Below are 23,853 nucleotides of genomic sequence, written 5' to 3'. Positions count from 1 at the left end.
TATATTTCTGTGCTTTACACAGCTACTAAATATGCTATTTCAGTACCTTCCTTATTTATTAAAACCGGAAAGAGATATTTAAAAGCGAGGAACCCCCTTGTGAAGTACATGCGAATTAAATGCAAACTCATCAGTAACGGTATCGCGATGTCACAAATAACAGATAAGCGAGACGTAAGATGAAAACAAATAAGTGCGCGTGTTTATGTCTGGCGATGCGAAACTGAACTTAAACCACTGCAATTATTTCTAAAGCGCAGCAAACAAAAGAGTTTAAGAGCAGAGGCGGAGTTGTGAATCGAATGAGAAGCAGAAGAAAAGGGTCTAATGGGTGTTTCTCGTGGTCCTCCTTCACGCATGTTGTCAGCTCGAAACTCTATTCCCTTGATTCCTTCTTATCACTTCTTGCTTCCACCTCCGTTCTCAATTGTATCGCGGCAATCTATCATTACGAGAATCTAGGTTCCATTAATTCATTAAAGTCCCTCCCTCGTTGCATGGCTCGCTTTTCTTCAGCAGGTTCTGCCCAGTAGCTGTCTCGGTGTCATCCCACTGGGCAAAATACCCGTGAAGATTGCCTCACATTTTGCTCATTAAGAGGTTTCTTCTTTTTGTGTTTCTCGAATATTTATACCGTTCGCATTTCTTTTCCTCGGAGAGATCTCAGTACCATCAGCTACAAAGACACATTCCAAGAGATAAGCTATAATAGCCCAAGGGAATAAATATCCTAGTGTATGAAACTCTGAAAAAGAGGAAGTGAGTATTACTGATTTGCAATTTTATTGAGAATAAAAAATAAGCATATGAATTAAAACTATTTAAAAATTATAAAATAAGTAAATTATCAACAACCTGATAATACGAGAAAGTGTCAGTGTCATTTGAATCATCAAATGAAACTTCTGTATCCTATCTTGACTGCAAAAGCTAACTAATCATTTCGGAAATTATATTATAAAAAATGATCTCTGCAAACAACACATTAATCATTGTGTGAGGGATCAACAGACGCATCCTACGTAACGGATATATCATACATTAGTAACCCGCGCAGGACTATATTTATCGTCTCCCGCATGGAATATGCTAAGCATAATATCAAAGAAAAACATTTGTTTCTTTCATATTTTTCAAATAGTATTTTTTTAACTTTATTAACATTTCTGAATTTTATTATTAGCTTATTTTATTAGTAGTGTTATTTTACATTTAACGCTTCACAATTACAGAAGCTGACTGCATTAAAATAATTAAAAAATTTAAATCAAAATTCTTACCGAAATTAAGGAATATTTTATAATTGTCTAATAGAAAGAGAAACACTCTAACGTAAAATTTATGATGAAAAGAGACAAATAAGCAATCCTAGGAAATTTTTTAAATTGATAAAGTTTATTCATAATCTACGCCAGTCTGAGATCGCTTTTTGCCTAATCCAAAATTTTCGTCTATAGTCCATTTCTTTATGGATAGATGCAGTGTTAAAACTTTCTATGCTTGCCAATGAAAAGGGAGATCTCTCATTTAGCCTTGAAATCTGGGACTAATATAACTATATGAATGTACCTTATGTTAGGTATTAACAAAAAATGTATACAGCAAAAGTAATCTTTAATTTTACACATAATTATCAGGGTGTTTAAAAACAATAATTATTCAGATTACAAATGAGTATTTCAATTAAATTCTTTCTAAATTTTCCGATTATTATAATTGAATTTAAGTATAATTATTCCTTTTGTAAGGATCCATATGTATCAATTTTGTGAATTGTATCACTGATGTGGAAAATACATGAAAGAGCCATATTTAAAAATTTTTTGAAATTTCTGTTAAATTTTTCTCGAATATATTTCAGTATTTAGAAAATCAGTTAACTATTTTTCTTCTTTTATACACTTTTCCTATACGGTTAAATTTAAATAGACTTTTAGTCTCCATAATAAGAGTATTTTTATTTTATTTCTAGTGCAGAAATATTGACAAAGAGTTCCTGTCACTTTTTGGAACTGTTTGGTAAACTACCACTTGGACACATGTAAATAAATCAACGTAAATTTTATACTTTCATGTTAGAGTTGTGTAATTTAATGCAAATGAAAGAGTCTATAAACTGAAACAAATTGTTATGATATTCTCATACACTAAGGCTCAGGTTAGAAATAAGTTGAAATATCATAGTCCAGCAAATGAAGTACATTTTTTATAGGAGGCGAAGGAAAATAAATATAAGATTTGACCTTTCAAAGTTTTCAAGCTTTCTAATCTAAATAATAATTAATTTAATAACAACCTAGCTTTTAGATAATAAACATTAATACGAACTGAACTGCAACAAGCATGAAAAGAGGAAGAGTATCCGTTAACCAAATGGATTCCTTGCTTTATGGCAAATGAAGTTACACATGTTTCCAATAAACTTGACCTCATGAGTCTGTGAAAGAACATACAAAAAATTATAATTATAATGCAGTTTCGAAATTATTTTTATAAAGTATTATCATAATACACATCTCGAAATAATTATAGTACACATCTAGAAACAAAATTATTATTATAATACACATCTTGGTGTGTATTTAATTACGGCAAAGCACACTAGGGCTATCTGCCTAAGGGGGGGATGCCTTCGTGGAGGACTTTCTAAGGGAAACTGGCTCGTATACACGTTACACATGGGGAAAACCACGAAAACACCCATGCAGCCAGCCCGTTCGCAGGATTCGAACCTCAGACCGAACTACCGGTGTTCAGCGACTTTACCGCTCGGCCGCTCAATAATACACATCTTGAAAGAATAAACATTGTTTAAAACTTCAAATATGTTTGATAAATATATGTAAATGAAAAAAAAAAACATAATTGCAAGATTTTACACTAAGGAAGCCAGAAACATCTTTTGCCCTGTATTGCATTGAACATTTTGTCAACGGGCCTTTTAATAATAAAGTTTTTGAATGTGTAAATTAGGAATTTGTATGTTATACTTTTAACTATTTCTTTAAAATTACGCACTGTAATTAAATAATTATCTCATTGCATGCAATGTATGATACTTTTTAAATTTTAGTGAATTATACTGATACATTCTTAGCAAGCTTTGGTTTTGAATATTCTCTAGATTCAGATGTGGACACAATTATTAACGAGAATTTTGTCATAAAATTGTTGATTCCTGAAAATTAATTTGGGTTATTATTATTGAGACACAGAGAAGGAGGTTTTTCTAAATCCATACAAAAATTTCTCAATGTTATCTTCGGTTTTTGCTTTACTGTGGAACGAATGGAAAAGACCAGTAACTTCAGTTTAAAATATTTGTAACTTATTTGCCTGGTATCTGTATGTAGAGTTTTTCGATCTTACACATTACGCAGTTATGTTAAAAGTTAATTACATTAGACGTTGTAGAAGTTAATTGAGCTGCATTATCAGAGCTTTAGTAGTGTTTACTTATTAGTTAATAATGCATGCGCTTTAAACCGTTTTTTCACATCCCATTTTATATGCATATTTCTGTATTCATCACCACATTACTTTCTTATAAAGAATAGCAAAGGGACAAAATACTGAATACTGGTGGTTCATCCCGTGTTCGATTATCAGTGATTAAAAGTTTTAGATAAATATAAGCAGTGTACTCTGCACTTCTCCATGTATGTAACATTACAGAACATGAGTCAATATCCTCCAGAAGGTTTGTCACAAGCCGCCCTGATCGTTATAGTGGTTAACGATGGTTCTTATGGGAAGTTAACGATGGTTCTTATGTGGCGACCTCGAATCCGAGAAGAAGGTATGGAGTAAAAGTGCAGTTGTTTTGTGTTTTGTAGAAAGTTAAATACAGTCCATTCGAAAGAATCTTCGAGAATTTGGAAGTAGAGGAAGAGGGGTACATGAACCTTGGATCCGTCACTCAGGATGCTTGCTTTCCATCAAAACTGAATAGAAGCTGGGCAAAAGTACATTGAGGGCACAAGACCTTTAACATTACCTATAAAGTGCTAGAGATCTTTAACAAAGTGCCCAAGATGTTTAACTTCGCCTAATAAAGTGCCTAAGACCTATAACATCTGGTTCTGTCTTCCTCTTGGCCATAATTAAGACCTAATTAGATTATGGATTTAATCCATAGACCTAATTAAGATCAGAAGGCTAAGCAATAATAACAAGTTTTCCACGTATTGTGGCCTAATTCAACCTAAAACAAATTTTGCATGTCATCATTTCTGAGTATTAGCGGATATATGCTTGAGCATTGCTGAACATATTTGAGCATATCTGAACTTAGAACCAGAACCCTTCTTACATCGATGTTGCGTTTTTACTCATTCATAATATAAAAGGGAAGACATATTTTTCACATTTTCTAAACTATATTATTTTTACTGAGTTAAACTGGGTTAGTGCAAGAATGCTGCAATTTAAAATAATTTAGATATTTATTTTCATGTTATACCAACAAGATAATAAATAATAGCGTGAATGTTATTTATATCCTTATCCAAAGGCGAACATAAATGCAGATGGCGTTCCTATGAATATGTTATTTAATTGGCGTTGCATGTCTCTTTGCTCTTAACAAGATAGGCTTGGCTGAGGCTCATCCAATGATGATCCGTCAAATTAAGGCTCATCTGGTGATGAAGAAAGAAGCCGAGGCTTATCTAATGATGAGGGAGAAGCGTAGATCATACGCGTCTTCGGCAGCTCAATAAGAACAAATAGCTGCTTTGCTGAGGAAGGAATCTTGGTGGATGGATGGGTGAAGCCTAGGCGGAGCTGTTGATAGTTTCTATGGTCATAGTTTACGGCTACATTTAAGATCAGATAAAATTTTTAAAATTATTTCTTTAAATTTTTTCATATATTTTTCAGATAATTTCTAAGCCTGCGTAATTTTGATTCAATATAAACTGGGCTTCTGTGTCATAAAATAAGATTTGGTTGTAAATAAATTTCACTGCTTGTGTGTGCTTTTATTTCTCTTATATGTTCAAAAATTTATTAATAGTTTTATAACATTTTACGTATAGCAAAACTCTCTTATTCCTAAGCAATTAAAGTTCCAGCTAAGCCTGAAGGAAATGTTTCATACCTATTTAACACCAGAATCTAATAAAAAGAGCATATTTTTGTCACCAACGAATTAGAAATTAAACATTGTGTCAGATTTTGTCCTACTATATTTTCAGTTTTGCAATTTTTATAACTTATCATAAATTTAAATAGTAGAATATATTTCAGATTGTTTCGCATAATCTACATCTATACTGAGCGTAACATGAGAAATTTCTTGTTTGTATCAATGAAATGATCAAAATATGTGAGATGAGTGAAATCTATAAGGCAACCTGCCACGGTTCCGTGCGATAGTGGTCTTCTGTGGAAGTTGTTACATAAGAGAATATGACTGTCGGTGATGTTCAGTGCCTATGTTATTTATGTTCTCAAAAATACTGCTCATTTCCAAAGCTACTCGCTGAGAGAAGTTTCGCTGCATTTAGTTACAGCTTATTAAATTTAACTCTCAGAGAGGACTGTTTAAAACTGATATCATTGGTAATAAATTAGTCAGCAAATTCAGTAGCCAAATATAACTCAAGGACATTTGTAGAAGTACGAACGTATTAAAAATTCTAAGAATATTTAAATGTTAATAGTTTCATCCAACAGTAATATTAAAAGCAATCATTTAAATTTACGAATGCTAAAAAGTTTTAATAGGCGATTAACTTAAAGAAAACACCATTATCGTAATTTTTATTTCAAATGGTTGCTATGGTGACAGCTTTTCAAAAAACCAATAATTGTTTATCAGAGTGCTAGTTTGATGGATAGATTTATTATATGTTAAAGTCCTCGGAAAGTGTAAATAATTTTAAATTTTTCATTTAATAAAACTGTTTCATTAGTATCGAGATTATGTTTTTACAGTCATCATTATATGGTGACTGCACACCAATCTTTAGAGTTACTATACTGAGTTTCCAAATATGTATGACATTGAAAAAGGAATCCCATCAACGCAGATTTCGAAAAATTCCATCAGTAAGAATTTCGAAAAAAAATCGCTTCCAAATTGTAAAAAATAATCGCATTCACAGAAAAATGTAACTTCACGAATGTTCTTTATTTTACCATTTTTATGTGTACTAGTACTAGTATAAGGATGACTCTAAGTCATCAAACGTGAAATTTTTATAATGCCCCTATTTTCTTGGACTCTATATGCGTAGTATTGTCTTACTCCAGAGACCTAATTTGTATCTCTTACATCTATTGTTATCTTCATATTTATTCTTTTCCTTAATGGTTTCAACTGATTTATTAGTGAAGTACACGCGCATTCACTGAAATTTTACATTCAGTATATTTTGAAAATTTTCTATTGTAAAAGGCTGAACTATATTATGCGAATGAAAGAAATACTTATAAAAGGTCAAAATACTTTTTTATCTATGAAAATTTTCACTTTTAGAATAAAGCATTTTTAAGTATTCCTATTTCATCTCTTAATACTCGTATTTATAAATAAAAGTTATACAGCGATAAAAAGTAAGAGTATTCAATAGCATTTTATTGTGAAATTTTCATATAATACCTATAATTAAATTCCCTTCTTTATAATAAAATTTTATTGATATCTTTTGATATACTCTATTTTAAATATTATAGAAATGTATGATATCTGATATATTTATGATAACTGTTTTTGATATACTGTATATTTTATTGATGTTTGACTTGTGTATATATATAGATATAGATATAGATAGACATATATACATATATATAATATTTCTTTAATAAATAAATTATATATATATAATTTATTTATATATATATATATATATATATATATATATATATATATATATAATTTATAATATATATATGTGTGTGTGCTAGCGCTGGCATGTATTTTATTTTTATTTATTTGTAATGTATTTTTATCATTTATTTACTTATTTAATGTATTCTCTTTTTTTGTTTTATTTCATTATTGAGTAAATTATAGAAATACCTATTGACTTACCTCTCAAATCTCGCTCTGTTGTAAACTACACTTCTTATATACGGGGAAATTTCTTTACTGTGGCTTTATTTTTCTGCTTTATAACTTTCTACTTCTTTTATATTTATGATCGTGAAAAAAAAGTTTCTTGATTGCTTCGTTCTGTTGAATTCTTTATTCATTCATTTTTAATTTGTTATTAATTTTATTTGAAAAATCGTCATCACAGATGGTAAAGAGGAAAATCCGTTTCTTAGAGATGTTTAATAACTTAGATTTAGAAGAAAGAAAGCAGCCAGCTTTAAATCTGTATTATGCTAGTAGAATTACAATTCATGAAAATACATCTGAAGTCGCTAAAATTAGTAAGAATTCATTGCTTGTAATAATTCCCTCAGGGCAATAAATCAGCATGACAAAATATTGAAAAACCGTCTATTTCATGAAAGATGCATCCATGGACAGCATTTTAAGGGCAACTTAAGAAAGTGCTTTCAGAATTTTCCTCTGCCGTACACCATACCGTACCGTGAAATAAATGTGAATCAATCCCGGAAGACAGTAACAGTTTCGTCATCTTATCCGTCTGGCATCTGATAATCAATGAACGAGTTAGAATGAATGAATTTTGCGTTAGGAATTCGAGTTAGTACATTGAGCATCCAAATACAAGACAGTAATAACATCAATTGCAGTTATTTAATAGAAGGTATTAAAGTGGCTTATTAGAAAATAATTAAATTAATTGTTAAAAAGGAAGGAATTAAAATTGTTATATTGAACGGCAAGAAAAAGAGTGAATTAAGTTAAAACTAACTTCTTTAACTATAAGAAACGAAGTAATTATTCGTATAACTTTTTATAAATATTACATGATTTCGTGCCTAACCGTGCCTAACCGTGCGTTATGTGATGAACTAATAAGTGCTCAGTCGTTTGTTTGAGAATAACTTTGAGCAATTATTAATTGTAACGCTTTTAAAGAACGCATAATTTTGGTAATACATTAATTAATATATCGAGTAGAAAGCTTTTGTAGGAATGAAAAAGACTTAAATATTTTCATTCGTAAGCTTCCTTTAGCTAATTAACAACCCCCCATTACTTTTGTGACTTGAGTTTCAACTTTTGGGGAATTACCTAGTTCTTAAGAAAAAAAAAACTTCTTTTGAATTGCCTTATTGCCAAAGAGGGGTGCATAATCTCGTTTATATCAGCACTTCTGCTCCTCATATATTGAAAGAAAAAAGTCTTTTTTTTTTCATAGCTCAATGCCTTTTGTAGGTAAGCCAATATATTCTTTAACACTTAATTTCGAAGAGGAAGTTTATTAACTGCATTAAATGTTCCCAGTACCAAGCAATACCCCCTTCCTTATGCTGTCAAACAGTTTCGTGCTTATTTTTCAGTAGATAGATCCTCTTTTTAGATGATCCACCTTTTTTTTTTCCTTTTTCGGAACATCAGATAATGGCGAAATCACCTAAAGAATTTGACACCTCCTATAACTTAATGTTATCCGCTGGGTGTCCCCTAATTTTTCTATAAGATTTAAAGTCTCTGATAAGCTGTTTATTCGCACATCACTCATTACAGGAGACGGCGAACAGATAACAAATGAAGGAGGATCAATGACTCCCCACAACTCCCTTTACAGTATGCTACGCTATTCAACTTTAGTTTTGAGTGGAAAGAATTAAAGTTTCTTTGTTTCTTGATAGTTTCATTTTTTAGTAAACTAAAGGGCTATTGAAGTGTGACTCTATTTAAATAAACAAGCAGGTTTCAATAATGTACTTTAAAAATTTCCCTAAAACTTAGGCATTTATTATACTGTATGCCTAATGTAATGCTTTAGCAAATATATGTCTTATGCTAAAGATTCAATGATACACTGTCATTACAAGCTACGTATTAATGATTAAAGGAGAGAGATAATGAATGATAAATGAATATGCTATGCAATTGAACTTTAGTTTTGATTGGAAAGAGTTATTAAGTGCCGCCCAAGCAGGATAGTTGTTAGCGACGCTGAGTGTCGTACCGAAGGGCCTCAGTTCGAATCCCGGAAAAGGCATGGATGTTTGTAAATGTGGAATGACCGTGCGGCATGGGGGTCACTCCAAATATGCTGCGAACCGAAAGTCCTCTCGAGAGGTTGGTGGTAGGGAAAAGGGGTTGAAAGACTCTCGGACCTGCTCCTTCGAGGTGCTCTTCTTCAAATTTGGGGAGGTGGGGGGAAGCGGAACTGAGCAAAGTCGTACCGTCACCTGTATGGTGCTCAAGGCTCTTGCCAACGACAGGCGCAGTATTACCTCCTTGCCACTATGAATTTGGTGGGCTTGTTTTGATGTTACTGTCAGGCAGGTGAGATAAGTCAGAACACACAACAGAATTATGAAGTTTCTTGATAATTTCACTTTCCAGCACAATAAAGGACTATTGAAATATTAAATTCTGTTTAAATAAACAAGCATATTTCAATAATGCATGTATTTTTATATTGTATACCTAATTCAATAATTTAGAGAATACACATTATGCTAAAGACTCACAGATGCATTGAATAGTAGTGGAAAGGTAATCTAAAAACCCACGTAATGTCATTTCGAAATATCCCGAAAATAGGGAGTTATGCTTACTCACTTTTTTCAAAAAACGTTAGTGATATCTTCATTATACACAAAACTCAGAGAACTCATGATTACTTCGTACTTTCTTTGATGGTGTTTATTTTGATGAACTCTTTCATTCTTAAGAATTTAATGCGATCATTTTTATGTGATCATAGTTTTATTTATAAACTAAGAGCAAAGTAAACCTAATAAGAGAAAACGTAATAAAAGGAAACTATCACATTAGATTATTATGTTTCTTAATATAACGGATTTTAAAAATGTGACGCATTTGCTTAAACTTTATATATGTCATAAACATTTGACTATAAAAATTACACATGACGCTTTCATCTATATAGAAATATTTTTATTAGATATATAGAAAAATGTTGATTTCCTAGTATTAATTAGCAGAAGAAAACATCTCGTGATGACAAAGGAGGGGGGTAGATAACAAGAAAAGTCCCATCAAAGCTTTTACACCCACACTCTTCTCCTCTGTTTATATTATTATTCAGGAATTCTTTCTAGGGCGAAGAACGAAAATAACAGGGCTTAAGGCATTGTTCGATGGAGGGGGTACGAGGAGACAGAGAGGGGCTAAGAGAGACAGAGATCGAAGAGAGAGGATACGATGTAATCGTTGGAAAAGCATGTTTTTGCTTTTTCCTTCTCCGCATCATTCCAAGAAGTTCGGATCGAACCATTCCATCTCCTCTATTGCAGAGTGGACGAGGCGGCCTAAGGTCAGCTTTTCTTTATTAGACACGATTCCTGCAATTCAATCTCACATGCGCACATAGAAAATAAAGCGAAGGCATATGCGGCATATGGCCCCGCTTTTACTGAATACGCTACTTTTGTTTCAGGGATAAACCAGACAAAGGAAAGAGAATTGCAATTATAGATACACAGACATGAAAGAACAGTAGACGCTTATAAGTTTTGTCTCTTTTATTGAGTTTTACAAAATCAAATTTAAAAAATGAGAAGAACTTAAACCAATTTTTTTCAATGTAAATGCTAACCTCGTTGAAAAACGTAGTGTTGAAGATGAAAAGGATTTCATTGCTTATTTATCTGTAATCACGCTGATTTTGTAATGACAAATATTACGAAGATTTGTCATTCGTCTTAGTTTTGTAGATCAAATCCGAAATGAGTTCATAGATTTATTAAAAGCATGGGAAATTTAAATCTTCCAAGGAAAATAATGCATAAATTTAGTTATCAGTCTCAGAGATTGGATACATAATTTTAAGAAAACGTAATGCATAAAATGAGTTCGTAGGTTAGACAGATGTTTAGCTTTCAAAAGCAAAGTTTAAGCTGTAGTTTTCATTAAGATATTTTTTTCTTATATAATGTGTCTAATACAAAATTCTAAATTAAATACTTGATCACTTACAGTTAAATGCTTAAATAAAGCATACTGCTTGCGATAAAGTGAAAGGAATTGATTGCTGATAATTTTAGAAAGAAATGCAACTTGTCTTGTTTTATATATTTTAATGCTGCAAGAATAAAAGTTATGTAACCATTTAGCTCTCGAATTAGCTTAACACAGGAAGTTTAATAAAGAAGCTCGGAATGGCAGGATTTGTGTAGCAGTGAAAAGAGGCATGCACATCTTTTGATCTTTTGTACTTACTTTAGTATAACTGGTTATTTATTGCGAAGCTGTTATACTATTCCTAAAATAGAAATATATATGTATTCCCAATTATTACTGCTTCAAAATGCTTTCTCAGTTGCAAACAACACTTAGATTGATAATGTTATCATTATATTTAATATATATATATATATATATAATGCAAAAATTAGTTTAAATAAACTTTCAGAACTAGAATCCAAACCTAACGTTACTGTGAATTATATTTAAAGTAATTAATTAAATAAAGTAAATTAAAACAATCAGGACAATTGTTTTCATTAAAATATTACATGGGAGTAAGAAAAATGAAAGGAACAACTTCTTAAAGTGTAAGTCTGAAATTAAAAATTAATGCAGGTAAATGAAATTTGTAAATAGTTACATAAAATTCAACATAAATAAGTAAATTGCCGCTAATTAAATGATTATAGATTGAGTCTTCAGAAGTGTAATGTCAAATCGTTCTAGCAGTATCTCTCTCCCATTTGACATTTCAATAAAAACATTTTTCTTTGTTTCTTTGAATTTAATTAATTTAATACGTTAATATATATATATATATATATATATATACCATGTCCAAAATATTATATTTTTATGTGTATATTACTTAAGTCAAAATGCTTTCGGTATATAAAATGTAGCAAAATTATAAAATATAAACAATATTAAATCACAAAACAATATCATTGAATGTGACTTTAAGGGGGAAAATAAAGAACTAATTATTCTAATTTATTTATTGCCAATCCCTCAGTGCAAATTGAATATGAAAAAAATCGCAAATTGAATATGACGTCAAAAACCTCTAATTTTGAAATTAAATAACTCGGTCAATTTTTGTCTTACGAGAGTAAAATGTTTTCAATTTTATTTTTTATAAGTGCAAAAATTTTGGAAGTATAAGAACCAGAGAAAAGTATAAACAGTTGTGTTTTGATTTTTTTTTTTTTTTTTTTTTTTTTTTGTATAAAATTTGTTTCATTAAATTAAAAAATGCCAAAACATGAATCGTTTCTTCATTTAAAATATTTTTTGCAATTGAAAGTGTATGTCTACGACCTACGAAATAAAGGCCGATAAAATAAATACGGTATATGTGTGTGTAATTCATACATATATATAGATGTAATAGAAACAAACGTAGAAGTAATGAACAGCAAGAATTTTGATGGCTTTAGAGATGTTGAAACTCCAATCCACAATTAATAAGAAATTTGGCAGTCGAGGTAGATTTAATTCAACTTTTATTTCAGCAAAGATGTTGCGGCCACAAACAAGTTGGCACATTATTTATGCCTGTTCCAAAAAGTTTACACATTTTTGATAAATTTGCAGTAAGAAAGGAGCAGACAGATTGCAGTGCAGCTAGGCCAAAGCGTAGAAAAAAGTGCGTTATATTCAGTGTGAAATCTTAATTCAGACTGAGTTAGCTTGGGTTCTCAGTGTATTTTGATTGGATAATAAATACTGCTGTAAAACTGGTATTAGCTGTTCGAGTTTTAGTACCATTTACATCATCAATTATGTAAGAGTCATATGACATGGATTAATCTCGAAATGACGCAATGCTGTAAATAGAGACTACTATTTTGAGAATACAGAAAAAAGGCTTAATTTGGAAGTCATAATTGGTGATGAGTACATCACATGCATTTGCGTCTAAAATACATGACTGAAACATTGTAAAAATCAGTACTTTTGGAATAAAGCAAAACAATTACTAGAGAGGTATATTTAATTTCTAAGATTTAATTTTAGAAAAACCTTATAATATTTTATCTCAGCATTTTCACAGAATATATAGGTCTCAAAATTGTGTTTCTTTAATTTAGAGTTTTCCTCTTCAGGAGAAGATCGGTAATTTTAGTGCCCATGTGATTAACACGTAAACTGTTTCGAGTGAATATTGGTTATCCTTCATACGAGTCAAGTTTAAATTAAGTGATTTAAATACTGTACAGCCACGACCGCTATCTGCCTAAAACGAGTGATGCCTTTGCAGAGGACTCGCTGAGAGAACCTGGCTAGTATTCACGTTACACACGTGGAAAACCACAGAAACTACCTATGCAACTAGCTTGTTCATCTGGAACTAAACACCACCCATGTCGAACAGCCAGTATTTAGCGGTCTTAACCACTCGGCCTCTGGCAGGACCTCCGTACGAGTTACAGTTTAGCAAAGAATTCGCTGAGCTATAACTGATATTGATCTTTGTACTTTGGTTAAGTTGTTTTGAAATGAATGGAGTTATATTTTCAACTTGAAGTGATGCAAAAGGAATAAGGAAGAAAATTATATATTGAAAATACCATAAGGTATTTTGAAGATATTATTGAAGTATGGCCTAAGGTATCCCTGAAAACACTCTAATGTATTTTCGATGGTTAAGTGAGTACAAACAATGCTCGCCGGGTAGCGAAGCATGGATTTTCCATCTGCTAACTTAACGTGGTAAGCACTTCCATGTAACGTAAGGGAGAATGCAATAATTCCATATAACAGGATATAAATACATTAAAGCTGTATATATAGTAATAATAAAGTATGAAACTTAAAAAAATTACATTTATTCTTTAAAATTCTTGCGTAGCTTTTTTATTTGCTGATTGAAGTAATGAAAACGAAATTCGTTCCATTCATACAAAGCGACCAATACTTATCTCATATCTATTATAGTGTGAAATTCAAATATTAATAATCCACTCTGGTATTTAATATTCTTTCAGGAACACAGTATTTGACGGCAATAAAATTGTGCATCTAAGACATACAGCTGCATATTCCAATGAAAATAAAAATAAATCCTAAATAACAGATAAAAACTACGTAACTTTAAAGTTAATGCAGCTATGTGTATCACAGAATGTTAAAAGTGAATATTTATACAAGAAGTATCAAAATTTGTCTAGGAATTCCACGATTTTTTCTCAACTCTGCGAATATTTCTTTCTTGAATGGTTAAGCATTTTCCTTCTTTCATTGCATTTCACTGTACGTATAAACAGGAAGATGAGGAATGTAGTCTAACAGGATTTTAACGACTTTTCTTAATGAGCAGCGTAACATCGTTCATTTATGAGTTTATCCTTCTGCAAAGAACTCGGTTGTACAGGAATGATTTAATTCAGTACTCTGATGAACGTAAAAAATTAAAATGCGTTCAAAGTAAGAAATTTCTGTGTCATACATCGAAGGAATGAGGAATGCGAGTAGAGTTCTTCATTTAATTTCTTTAAAAAGCAATATGCTTTCCTTTTCTATGCACGCACAAAAACGAGTTATTATAGCAACTGAATTCCTTACTTTAATGCAATGAAAATTTGTTATTCATGACAGAATAAATTTAAAATGTGCAGCAGTTTTACTATAAATGTAGTAGGTTATATTTTTAACGGAAATAATTTCCTTATTTTTGAATTTTTTAAATATGCAGCTTTATTTCTTAGAAATTTTACACATCATAACTATATCTAATGGGGAGGAAGGTATATTTCCAGTATTGTGCGAAACTCAATTTTTCTATAGATTACTTTAAAGTGTTCGAAAACGTGTTAAATACGAGTGCTTTTTCTGACATAAAAATATATATACATACATAGGGACTGGACATTTCTCGGGAATAACCGAATTGAAATTTGTGAAATTTAAATTTATAATAATTAATACAGAATAGAAAATTTTACCAGCAAACATAACAACATTGCAAAATTACATTCATTTACTCATAGGTTAGGTTCATTCGTCTAGGCAGAGTACATGAGGGAAACCTGTTTAAAAGTACGGATGCCTTCGGGGAGGTATTCTGCTCATAGGGATCTTCTACTTATTGCCACAGTCTGAACCTGAATAACTACTTTAAAAGAATTGTACGGGACACTTTTTTTTAGCTCTAAAACATTTCATGATTCGATCTTTGCCTTTTTTGGTGTGGTTTCATGCCTTTAGATATCATTGTCGAGGCTTTTTATCTGGGTGCAAATCTGTGAAATTGCTCAGTTTCTGCAAAACGCTATTTGGAACTGCTGCAGGAGAAAGTGATACCGCACATACTAGAACATACTGTCCTTGACACAGTGACGTTCATGCAAGATAGGGCATCTCCTCATATTACAACCGAAATGCAGACGTTTCTAAGAAGAACGAAGAACCTTCCCAGAAGAGCGATTAATTAGTTCCTACTTTAGAAATGTGTGGCCATCCTCACTCGCCGGACTTAACAGCACTTGATTTTTGGCATTTTGTCTTTGTGGTTGTGTCAAGTCCATAGTGTATCGCAATAGCTCATTTTATCTGGTGCAGTTAAAGAACGCCATTCGCCACGAAATCACATGCATCCATTCGGACGTGCTACATGTTGTGCTACAAACAAAATCTCTTCACGAGAACAACTTTTTCGTAAACGGCCTTCAATTCTACCAGTTTCTTCAACTTGTATGAATTTTTAAAATGCTTAGAGACCTTTGGGGATGTCCGATATACATATTAAGGAAAATGGAAGAAAAAAGTTTTTAAAACAATTCTATTAATTTCGCAATAACTGCTGCTGCAAAAACGTAAATAGGCAAATAAAAAATTAATTTGCATAAATTGTTAAATTTTATATTAATTTTTTTATCGAAAGCAGGCTTAAATGGCAAAAACAAAATACGGAAATAATAAAAACCACTTCAGATAATTGGTAAATGAGGAAAGAAAAAGATTCAGCAATTATGATAAATTGTTCATCATTAGGGAGCAGGTTGCATTTATAACAAAATCTACCACCTTTCTAGATCCATTGATTGAATTTCATCTAATTTTTACAAAGAATCAGTATTGTGCGTAAAATTTAAGCCAATAAATAATAATTTGCAAAATTTCAAGTCAAAAATGCATCTTCCCTAAACAGTAACTCCAAACAAATCCAATATGGTGACTGGAAAATGACTCTTTAGCAAACCAAACGTTTTAAAAAATAAAGCAAAATAAATAATGATAATATGAAGTACCTTTTAGTATAACCTTTTAGTTAAACCAAAATCTTCAACTGTTACTTTCAATTCAAAAAGAAAACAAAATAAAATAATTAGCTGTAATATTGATAATATGAGGTACCTTTTAGTATAACCGTATAGTTAAACGGAAGATTTCAATTGCTGCTTTCAAAAGCATGATACCGACATAGATTTAGAGAAACCCTAACAATTGCATCGTGAATCAATGCTCGTTATTTTGTTTAAAGTAAAATTCATAAAAACCTACCTATTTAACAAAATCAAATCAAAAGAGGATTATGCTACCCGTGAATGCAAACGCATAATAATAGAAATCAAATCGAAGTCTGAATTTTTTTAACTTACCATCATGCTAATGTATCCAGCCAAAAGAGAGGAGGCAAACTGTTGCCAATATGATCTACGTTTCGCAGAAAAGTCTTAGTAAAATGGAATTGTGTATTGTTGCTGATGTTCCTTATAAGAAGCATGAAGATCTGAAATTTGTGAACATCAGTTAAAAACTAGTTGAATAACAAAATTAATGTATCGTGAATTAATTTATTTAAAATGAAATGTCAAATTACTAGGTTTTCAAATTTTAAATAAAAATAGTAATTAACTTTTTTTAAATATTTGAATCTATTTATTAATTATTTATTTATTTGGTTAATATTACTTTAATTTCAACATAAATTTCGATAATTAGTCGATGTTGAATGGTAGTGCTCTTTACACCATTCAAAGTATACATCTTAATAATTTTGTTGATCCTAATTCTAAGCATATAATTTTTGGTAATTTGTATGTCTTTGAAGATGAAAGAACTGAAACATGTAAAGAAACTAGGCACCGAATTTTGAGCAACAAATAATGTATCTATTGGAAACTGCATAAAAAGCATCTCTTTAATCAGTTTATTATCAAAAGCAGCAATAGAGGTGCTTCATGGATAAAGTGATCCAGCTTCTTGAAACTTAAATATGCATCTAAAATCTCAATAGCAATAATAATAATAATAAAACTCAAAGGAAATAAGAAAAATAAATGCAATAAAGAAATCGACAGCCTTTTTATTAGCACCACAATCGGTAAGACAAGCAACATCTTCAATTTCATATTTGAAGCTTGTTGTAAAGACTCAATGTGCAAAGAAAACGTGTATACCTGTAATTATAGCTTATCTGAAACCTGTAATGATATATCAATTCATGTACAACAGAGTACAATCACTGTATCAAAAAGTGAACTACCTCTCTTGTTTGCATACCTTAACGTGGTGGCATATATAATCAGAAACACGTTGCATCATGCTCAGTGAAATGGCATTAACTTCTAATATAATCAAGTTTCTCAATAATCTGGGCATTATTTGCATATATACACTGTTTTAATAAAAAAAAAGTAATCCGGCCAGGTGTTCTGGGAGGCCAAAGTCCCTTCAAAATAACTCCGTTCCTAAAACTGAATCCACCCTTTTTGGGAGGTATTTGTGTATTTGCACCATCTCGCTAGAAATATCCTTCTTGGCATTCAATGTTATAAATAAATTACAGATGACATCCATGGATGACAACAGCTATTCCTCACATTTTTCAAAAATGGTTCCATAGCATTGAGTATTGACCGTGTTGGTAAAGAATATTGGTCCGATGATGCATTGTCTTAATTTGTATTGCCCATATTCCTATGATCTTGCATAACCACTGGGGGGGGGACTATACCTCATCACCATAAAATGGCCTATCCAAAATTTCTGGGCCGTTGACAATGAGCCCTAGGAAAGAAATCAATCGTAACAGAATAATTTCTTGATGTTATCCATTTGAGTATATTCTTACACAATTTTGACTTTGTAGGGAGGAAATTTGTTTTTTTCATAATTCGATAATATGTTCCGTATGAAATACTCCCTCGAGCGGATAATTTCTTAATGATTTTGTTGGGGAATTGAGCAACCGTTTCGTAACATTTTCTGCGATCTGTTTCCTCCTTTTAAGTTGAAAAGATTCTTTTAAGTTGAAAAGATTCAAAGACTTGTCCAATACAGCACCCGTTTCTCTAAATGTTTTCAGCAAGTTTCCAGCCATTATCTTCGCTGGTATATTTTTGGGCTGAAACATTTCTGCAAATTTGCTACGCACCTGAACTCAGGACGAGAATTTGACATAATTTTCCAGAATTAAGCATCTCTCTTCTAACAATAGTCACATAGCAGAAAAAAAGATAATCTCGCTGTGTATGTTAGTGGAATTCAGAATGATATTACGTGTTGGACAAGTGGTATCATCTGTTATACTATGTTCATATGTAATTCTATTTATTTGATTTTAGTAGCAAAATCATGGGTATATTAAATTTTGAGTCATACTGTATAAACAAACTAATGCAACTCATAAAATTCAAAATAAACACCTCAATAAAAATAAAATTCAAAGCTATTTTACTAAAAAGCAACTCAGAAAATTTTATACTTGTTACAGCATTTTAAAACTTTTATGTTACGACTAAAATGATTTTCTTAAACTTTGCTAAAATAAATATTGGATGTGTAAGATACTTTGTAAAATATATAAATTTGGTATTCTCTGCGATTTCTTTTACTAACAAATGAGCACGTTTCATAGTTCCAAGTCCTAACAAAATGCTGTAAAGCTCATAAGGTATTTCTCTCACCTTCTTAGCATGCCTCCGTGGTGTAGTGGTCAGCATGCTCGGCGCATACTCGAGAGGCCCGTGGTTCGAGTCCCAGCGAAGGCTTTGCTCATTTTTCATCTCTCCTGCTTCGAAATAGCCTAATGTCTCTACTGTGGCGCCCGAACTAAAAGGTGGTTTATGGCGATTCTTCACCACCAAAATTTAGTGATTGAGTCCCCTAAAACCCCAGTCGCCTTTTAAAAGGGGAAGTATATAAGGTATTTGTCGTGGTTCGATTCCGGGGCAGATCATTGGTCATTTTTCATCTCTCCTGCTTCCAAAAATACATAATGTTTCTACAAGCTAAGCACTGTATTTTTAACTCCTATGTTGTTTTCTTCTGCTACCCAATATATTATTAGCTCTCGGAAATTAAAACAAAAATTAAGTTAGTAAATTAATTAACTAATTAATTAATTAGAATACTCTAAAAAGTAAATTAATATTATATTTAAAATTTAGAAATCTAGTAATGCATTAAATTATCATAATATTTCACATTTCTTTTTGATACATTAATTTAGTATTTATCGCCTAAATGAATTCACACATTTTCACCTCAGAGTCACAGCAAGTGCTCTCTCTGAGGCTAAATCTTCTTTACCGGAACACCATCATCAGTATACAACTCTACTTTAATAAGATATTTCGAAATCGAATTGGCAACCTTTCGCCTCAAACACTTTTATGCGTGACGGTAAGATTAAAATAAATGAATAAATTCTGACTTTGGTTAGATTTTTATGGCTTGCATTTATATGCACGTTTAGCATAAATCTTTTCAGGTTTACATTTGTTAAATGTATGTATTAATTTTGCATTAAATAGACTTGTGCGCATTGCACCTGTTGTTACTCTTGTTAGGGTTTTCCTAAATCTCGGAGTTTTACACGCTTTCAAAGTAACAACTGAAAATTTTCGTTTAGCAATTGATTGTGCCTAGTATCTTTTATTATTAAAATTATTACTGCTGTTAACCATTTCCCTCTGTTTTGTTTTGTTTTTAAACACTTTTTGTTTGCCAAAACGTTATTTTTTCCTCGCTTTTCACCATGCTGAATTTGTTTACAATTACCGCTTTGGATCAGATTCGTTTTTAAATACGCATTTTTTAAATATTTGCTTATTGGCCTAAATTTGAAACGAAAACTGTATTTTTTGCAAAATAAATCAAATATGTCCGTAAATAGATTCCGAAAAACTGTATATTGTGATATAGTTGCAACATGCATGAAAAACAAAAATTTATCATAATCGTTCCATCTCTTTCTTTTTACATCTCCCAGCTACTTGAAATGAGTTTTAAATTTTATTCCCCCCCTCCATTTTTTTATTTTTTCATTTACGTGTATTTTTGATAAAGAATGAATAAAATTCAACACTTTTGGGAAATAAAAATATTTTGCTTACTTATCGCATCTAGTATATATCCGTATATATAAGCTTCTAAGTTACTTCATTCAACTACAATTCTACTAAGGAAATAATATACTCAATAATACATTAGTAAACAAATTGTTATTATATTACTTTGCAGCTATTGCGCAAGTATTGGGAAATTTATTTCGATTTATTAATACATTTAATTTAATTCAATAAATGTAATTCTTTATAGTACTCTACTTAATTTGGCTATAATATCTCGAGATTTCTAAAAAATCCATTACTTAACGGAACTACTTCATCTTAATTCATCTCTTTAATCTCACTAATTGAATTAAAACTCGACTACAATTTTGGACTTAACTAAAATTGTCAGTTTGGCATCATCAATCTTACTTGAGTAAAAGACAAAAACACCTTTATATTTATTAATTATTGTTTATTGAACGGGGTTGGTTTGTTCCCCTTGAAAAGTCAACCAATTTCCGATCAATGACGATAATTACTTAGTTTATTAATTTTCATATTAAAGGTTTGTATTTCTATTTTTCATGATTTAAATTCACGTTCCTTTAAAAATATTATTTTCGGGTTTAAATTTCATACTTCTGCGTTGCTTCATTTAGATGCACTCTACTAAATTTATTTAGGAGAAAATATAACCAATAGTATTTTAGTAAATAAATTATATATATATAACGCGTAGACATTCCACAGAATGCAGGATTTCTCAATTTGACGGTATCGAATACACAAATGGACTAAATGAATTCTGAAACACATATTTGAACTATAGCGTAACGTTAAAACGAGCAATAGAAAGCCTAAATGTCAACAGTATAAGATAGAAGAGGAAAACGCGCACAGAACATCTGAAATCAATAATTAGAGATCAAATATGTTCCCAGTGTGCGATCAGTCTTGAAATTCAACTCATGTACGGACCGATCATGTCCCATCTGCGGACCGACGTACGTGGGACATGATGTATCACACGACACAAGAAACGATTAACTAGAATACAATAATTTATTTGGGAAGTTCTTGAAGAAATAAAAAAAAACATTTAATGTTGCGGATGATAAATGACTTATAAATTTGTCACAAAAGGGAGCATAAATCAGAACTGACTCTGATATTCTGCAGTATTTATTTTCAGGAAGAAAGGTCATTTTTATTATTGGATTAAAATCAAGAAAAATTTATTTTTAAAGGAGAATTTGGAAATGCATATGTCAGGCAACGAACTCTTTCTCGTGAGAAAACTTATCTTTGCCATTTAATGACAAATACTTTCATCTGATTAACAAGTAGAGCGGCGTGTGAACAGAAGCTCAGCACCCAAGATGTTTGCGGCGTAAAACTTACCAATTAAACACGAAGCTTAGCACGTTGAATATTCTGCATTTATAAACATGTTGATGTAATTTATCCTACTATTAAAACCTGTGTAGCCGAGATCAACAAACTAATTAATTTTATGAAGAAAATGAATATTCTTTGTATATATGCATTTTTAGTGTATAAATGCAACTTTCAATATATTGCCTAAACAACGTAAGTAGCATTGATTAATGTTACGTGATAACTGACGGAAATTCTAACAGTCTTGCACAAACCTAACTAGTTCAGTCTATGCCTATTATCCTATTATAATGTATTTATTTCTTTCAGTTGTACAAAATATTAAGATCTTACAGCTTGGGATGCGCGCATGATAGGCTGCTGGAGATAGCGGAGCTGGTTCTGTGACGTGGAACAACACAGCTTTAAATTGGAAAAGAAGGGAAGTTAGTGGAAAAAATACCTAGTTATTCCTTATGACGGTGTGATGTTCCCCCTTCTTTTATCCCTACTTTTATAGTATAATTTCGTTTCTTTGTTTGTTTAATCAGTTATAGCAAAACACGCGAAGGCTATCTGCCTAAGAGGTGTGTGTGTGTGATTATGGCAAAGCCTCGAGGGCTATCTGCCTAAGGGGAGGGATGCCTTCGTGGAGGACTTTCTAAGGGAAACAGGCTCGTATACACGTTACACATGGGGAAAACCACGAAAACGCCCATGCAGCCAGCCCGTTCGCGGGATTCGAACCTCGGACCGAACTACCAGTGTTCAGCGACTTTACCGCTCGGCCGCTGGTGGGCCCCCTGCCTAAGAGGAGGAATGTCTTTGGAAAGGATTTTCTAGGAAAAACAGCTCGTATTTACATTACACGAGAGGAAAATCATGAAAGACCATACAGCCAGCCCATTCACAGGGATTCGACTCTGGGCCGAATTGCAGGTCTTTAGCGGTCTTATGTTCTCGGCTACTGGTAGCCGAGCTTTATTCCTTTAGAAAGCTACGTTGAGGGAAGGTAAATCAAGCGATTTCAATTCCAGTAGACAGGGTGCGTTTTTTCTTCTATAAAATACAAGAAAGGATTTTGTACAAATATATTATCAAGGCAATAAATCTTCTAAACAGGAAAGTACTCGTCTGTGTACATTTAGGAGTTCCGATAACACTGCTAATAACGTTCTTGATGATTCGTTTGCCATCATAAACGTAACTGCGTAATAATAGTATCCTACTTTCCAGAATAGTTTCGAAGCAATATCTGTTACGTGCTATGGTTAATCTGAAATAATTTGCTAATATTTAGATAAATTTTTTAAAAAAATTCTGACTTTAAGTGAATATTAAACTATAGTTTGTTACTATAAAATAAGAACTTCAGGTTTATTTTCCGCTTCCCGATTTGACTCGTACCATGGGAATAATATCTGAATGAAAAAGGTCAAGTTGCTGAATTTTTTTCCCCACATTATTTCCATTAGCATGGTTCGCTTCTTTAACGGCTCGCAAATGAAGGCTGACTTGAATTACAGTCTCAGATCAGATGGAGAAAATAAGTATCATGCAGTGAAGACTACACAAGTTATGATCGCAAACTGGAATGAGGCCTGGCAACGGCCTTGAAGTGGCTATTCTTAAATAGAAGGCTATAGTCGAAATCCCTTTGTCGTAAAATAGACTAAAGGTTGTCTTTAAAAGGATTCATGCTCAAATGAAACAATCCATAATTAATAGTTGACTCGTTTTTCAAAATAAGGGCGCACTGTTATTGAAATAAAACAGACATGGTAAACAATAGCTCATGTATTATTGCTCAAGGAAGACCGGGTTATGGTTACCTAACTATGTAAAACATTCGAGAGTAATATATCTTTCATACTGATGAAATTTCTAATCAAGATAAGGGCATTTAAAAGTAAGTCATCGACATGTTTATTTTAAAAGATTTTGGTTTATTTGCTTTGGTTTTAAATTATCTTAATTCATTGTTTTAAATATTTTAATTGCAGACATAAATGTAAGAAACTATATTACACTTAAGTTGAAAGGTAATTTTAATCACCGTACAATATGTTCTAAAGAATACAATAGTCATTAAAACAGTTTAACAAAATGTAATTAATGACATATTCTGGCATATGCTAATCTGTACTGCATTAA

The 23,853-nt window shown here is 31.6% G+C and overlaps 1 long non-coding RNA gene across 1 annotated transcript in view; it reads right to left on the bottom strand.

The window, feature by feature from the left end:
• The window catches only part of LOC118190887 (uncharacterized), a 326,175-nt gene that overhangs the window by 137,900 nt on the left and 164,422 nt on the right, over positions 1-23,853 (bottom strand). Inside the window, exon 2 of the long non-coding RNA XR_004758491.2 lies at positions 2,329-2,437. This is a non-coding gene — a long non-coding RNA (uncharacterized LOC118190887). The remainder of the gene's footprint in view (positions 1-2,328; positions 2,438-23,853) is intronic.

Source organism: Stegodyphus dumicola, chromosome X2, assembly GCF_044657685.1.
Source record: "Stegodyphus dumicola isolate Sdum_Otavi_A_Nest chromosome X2, ASM4465768v1".
In the NCBI taxonomy this organism is placed as follows: Eukaryota; Metazoa; Arthropoda; class Arachnida; order Araneae; family Eresidae; genus Stegodyphus; species Stegodyphus dumicola.
Note: the sequence above shows the minus strand (reverse complement) of the source record. Positions and strands in the feature narration are given on the sequence as shown.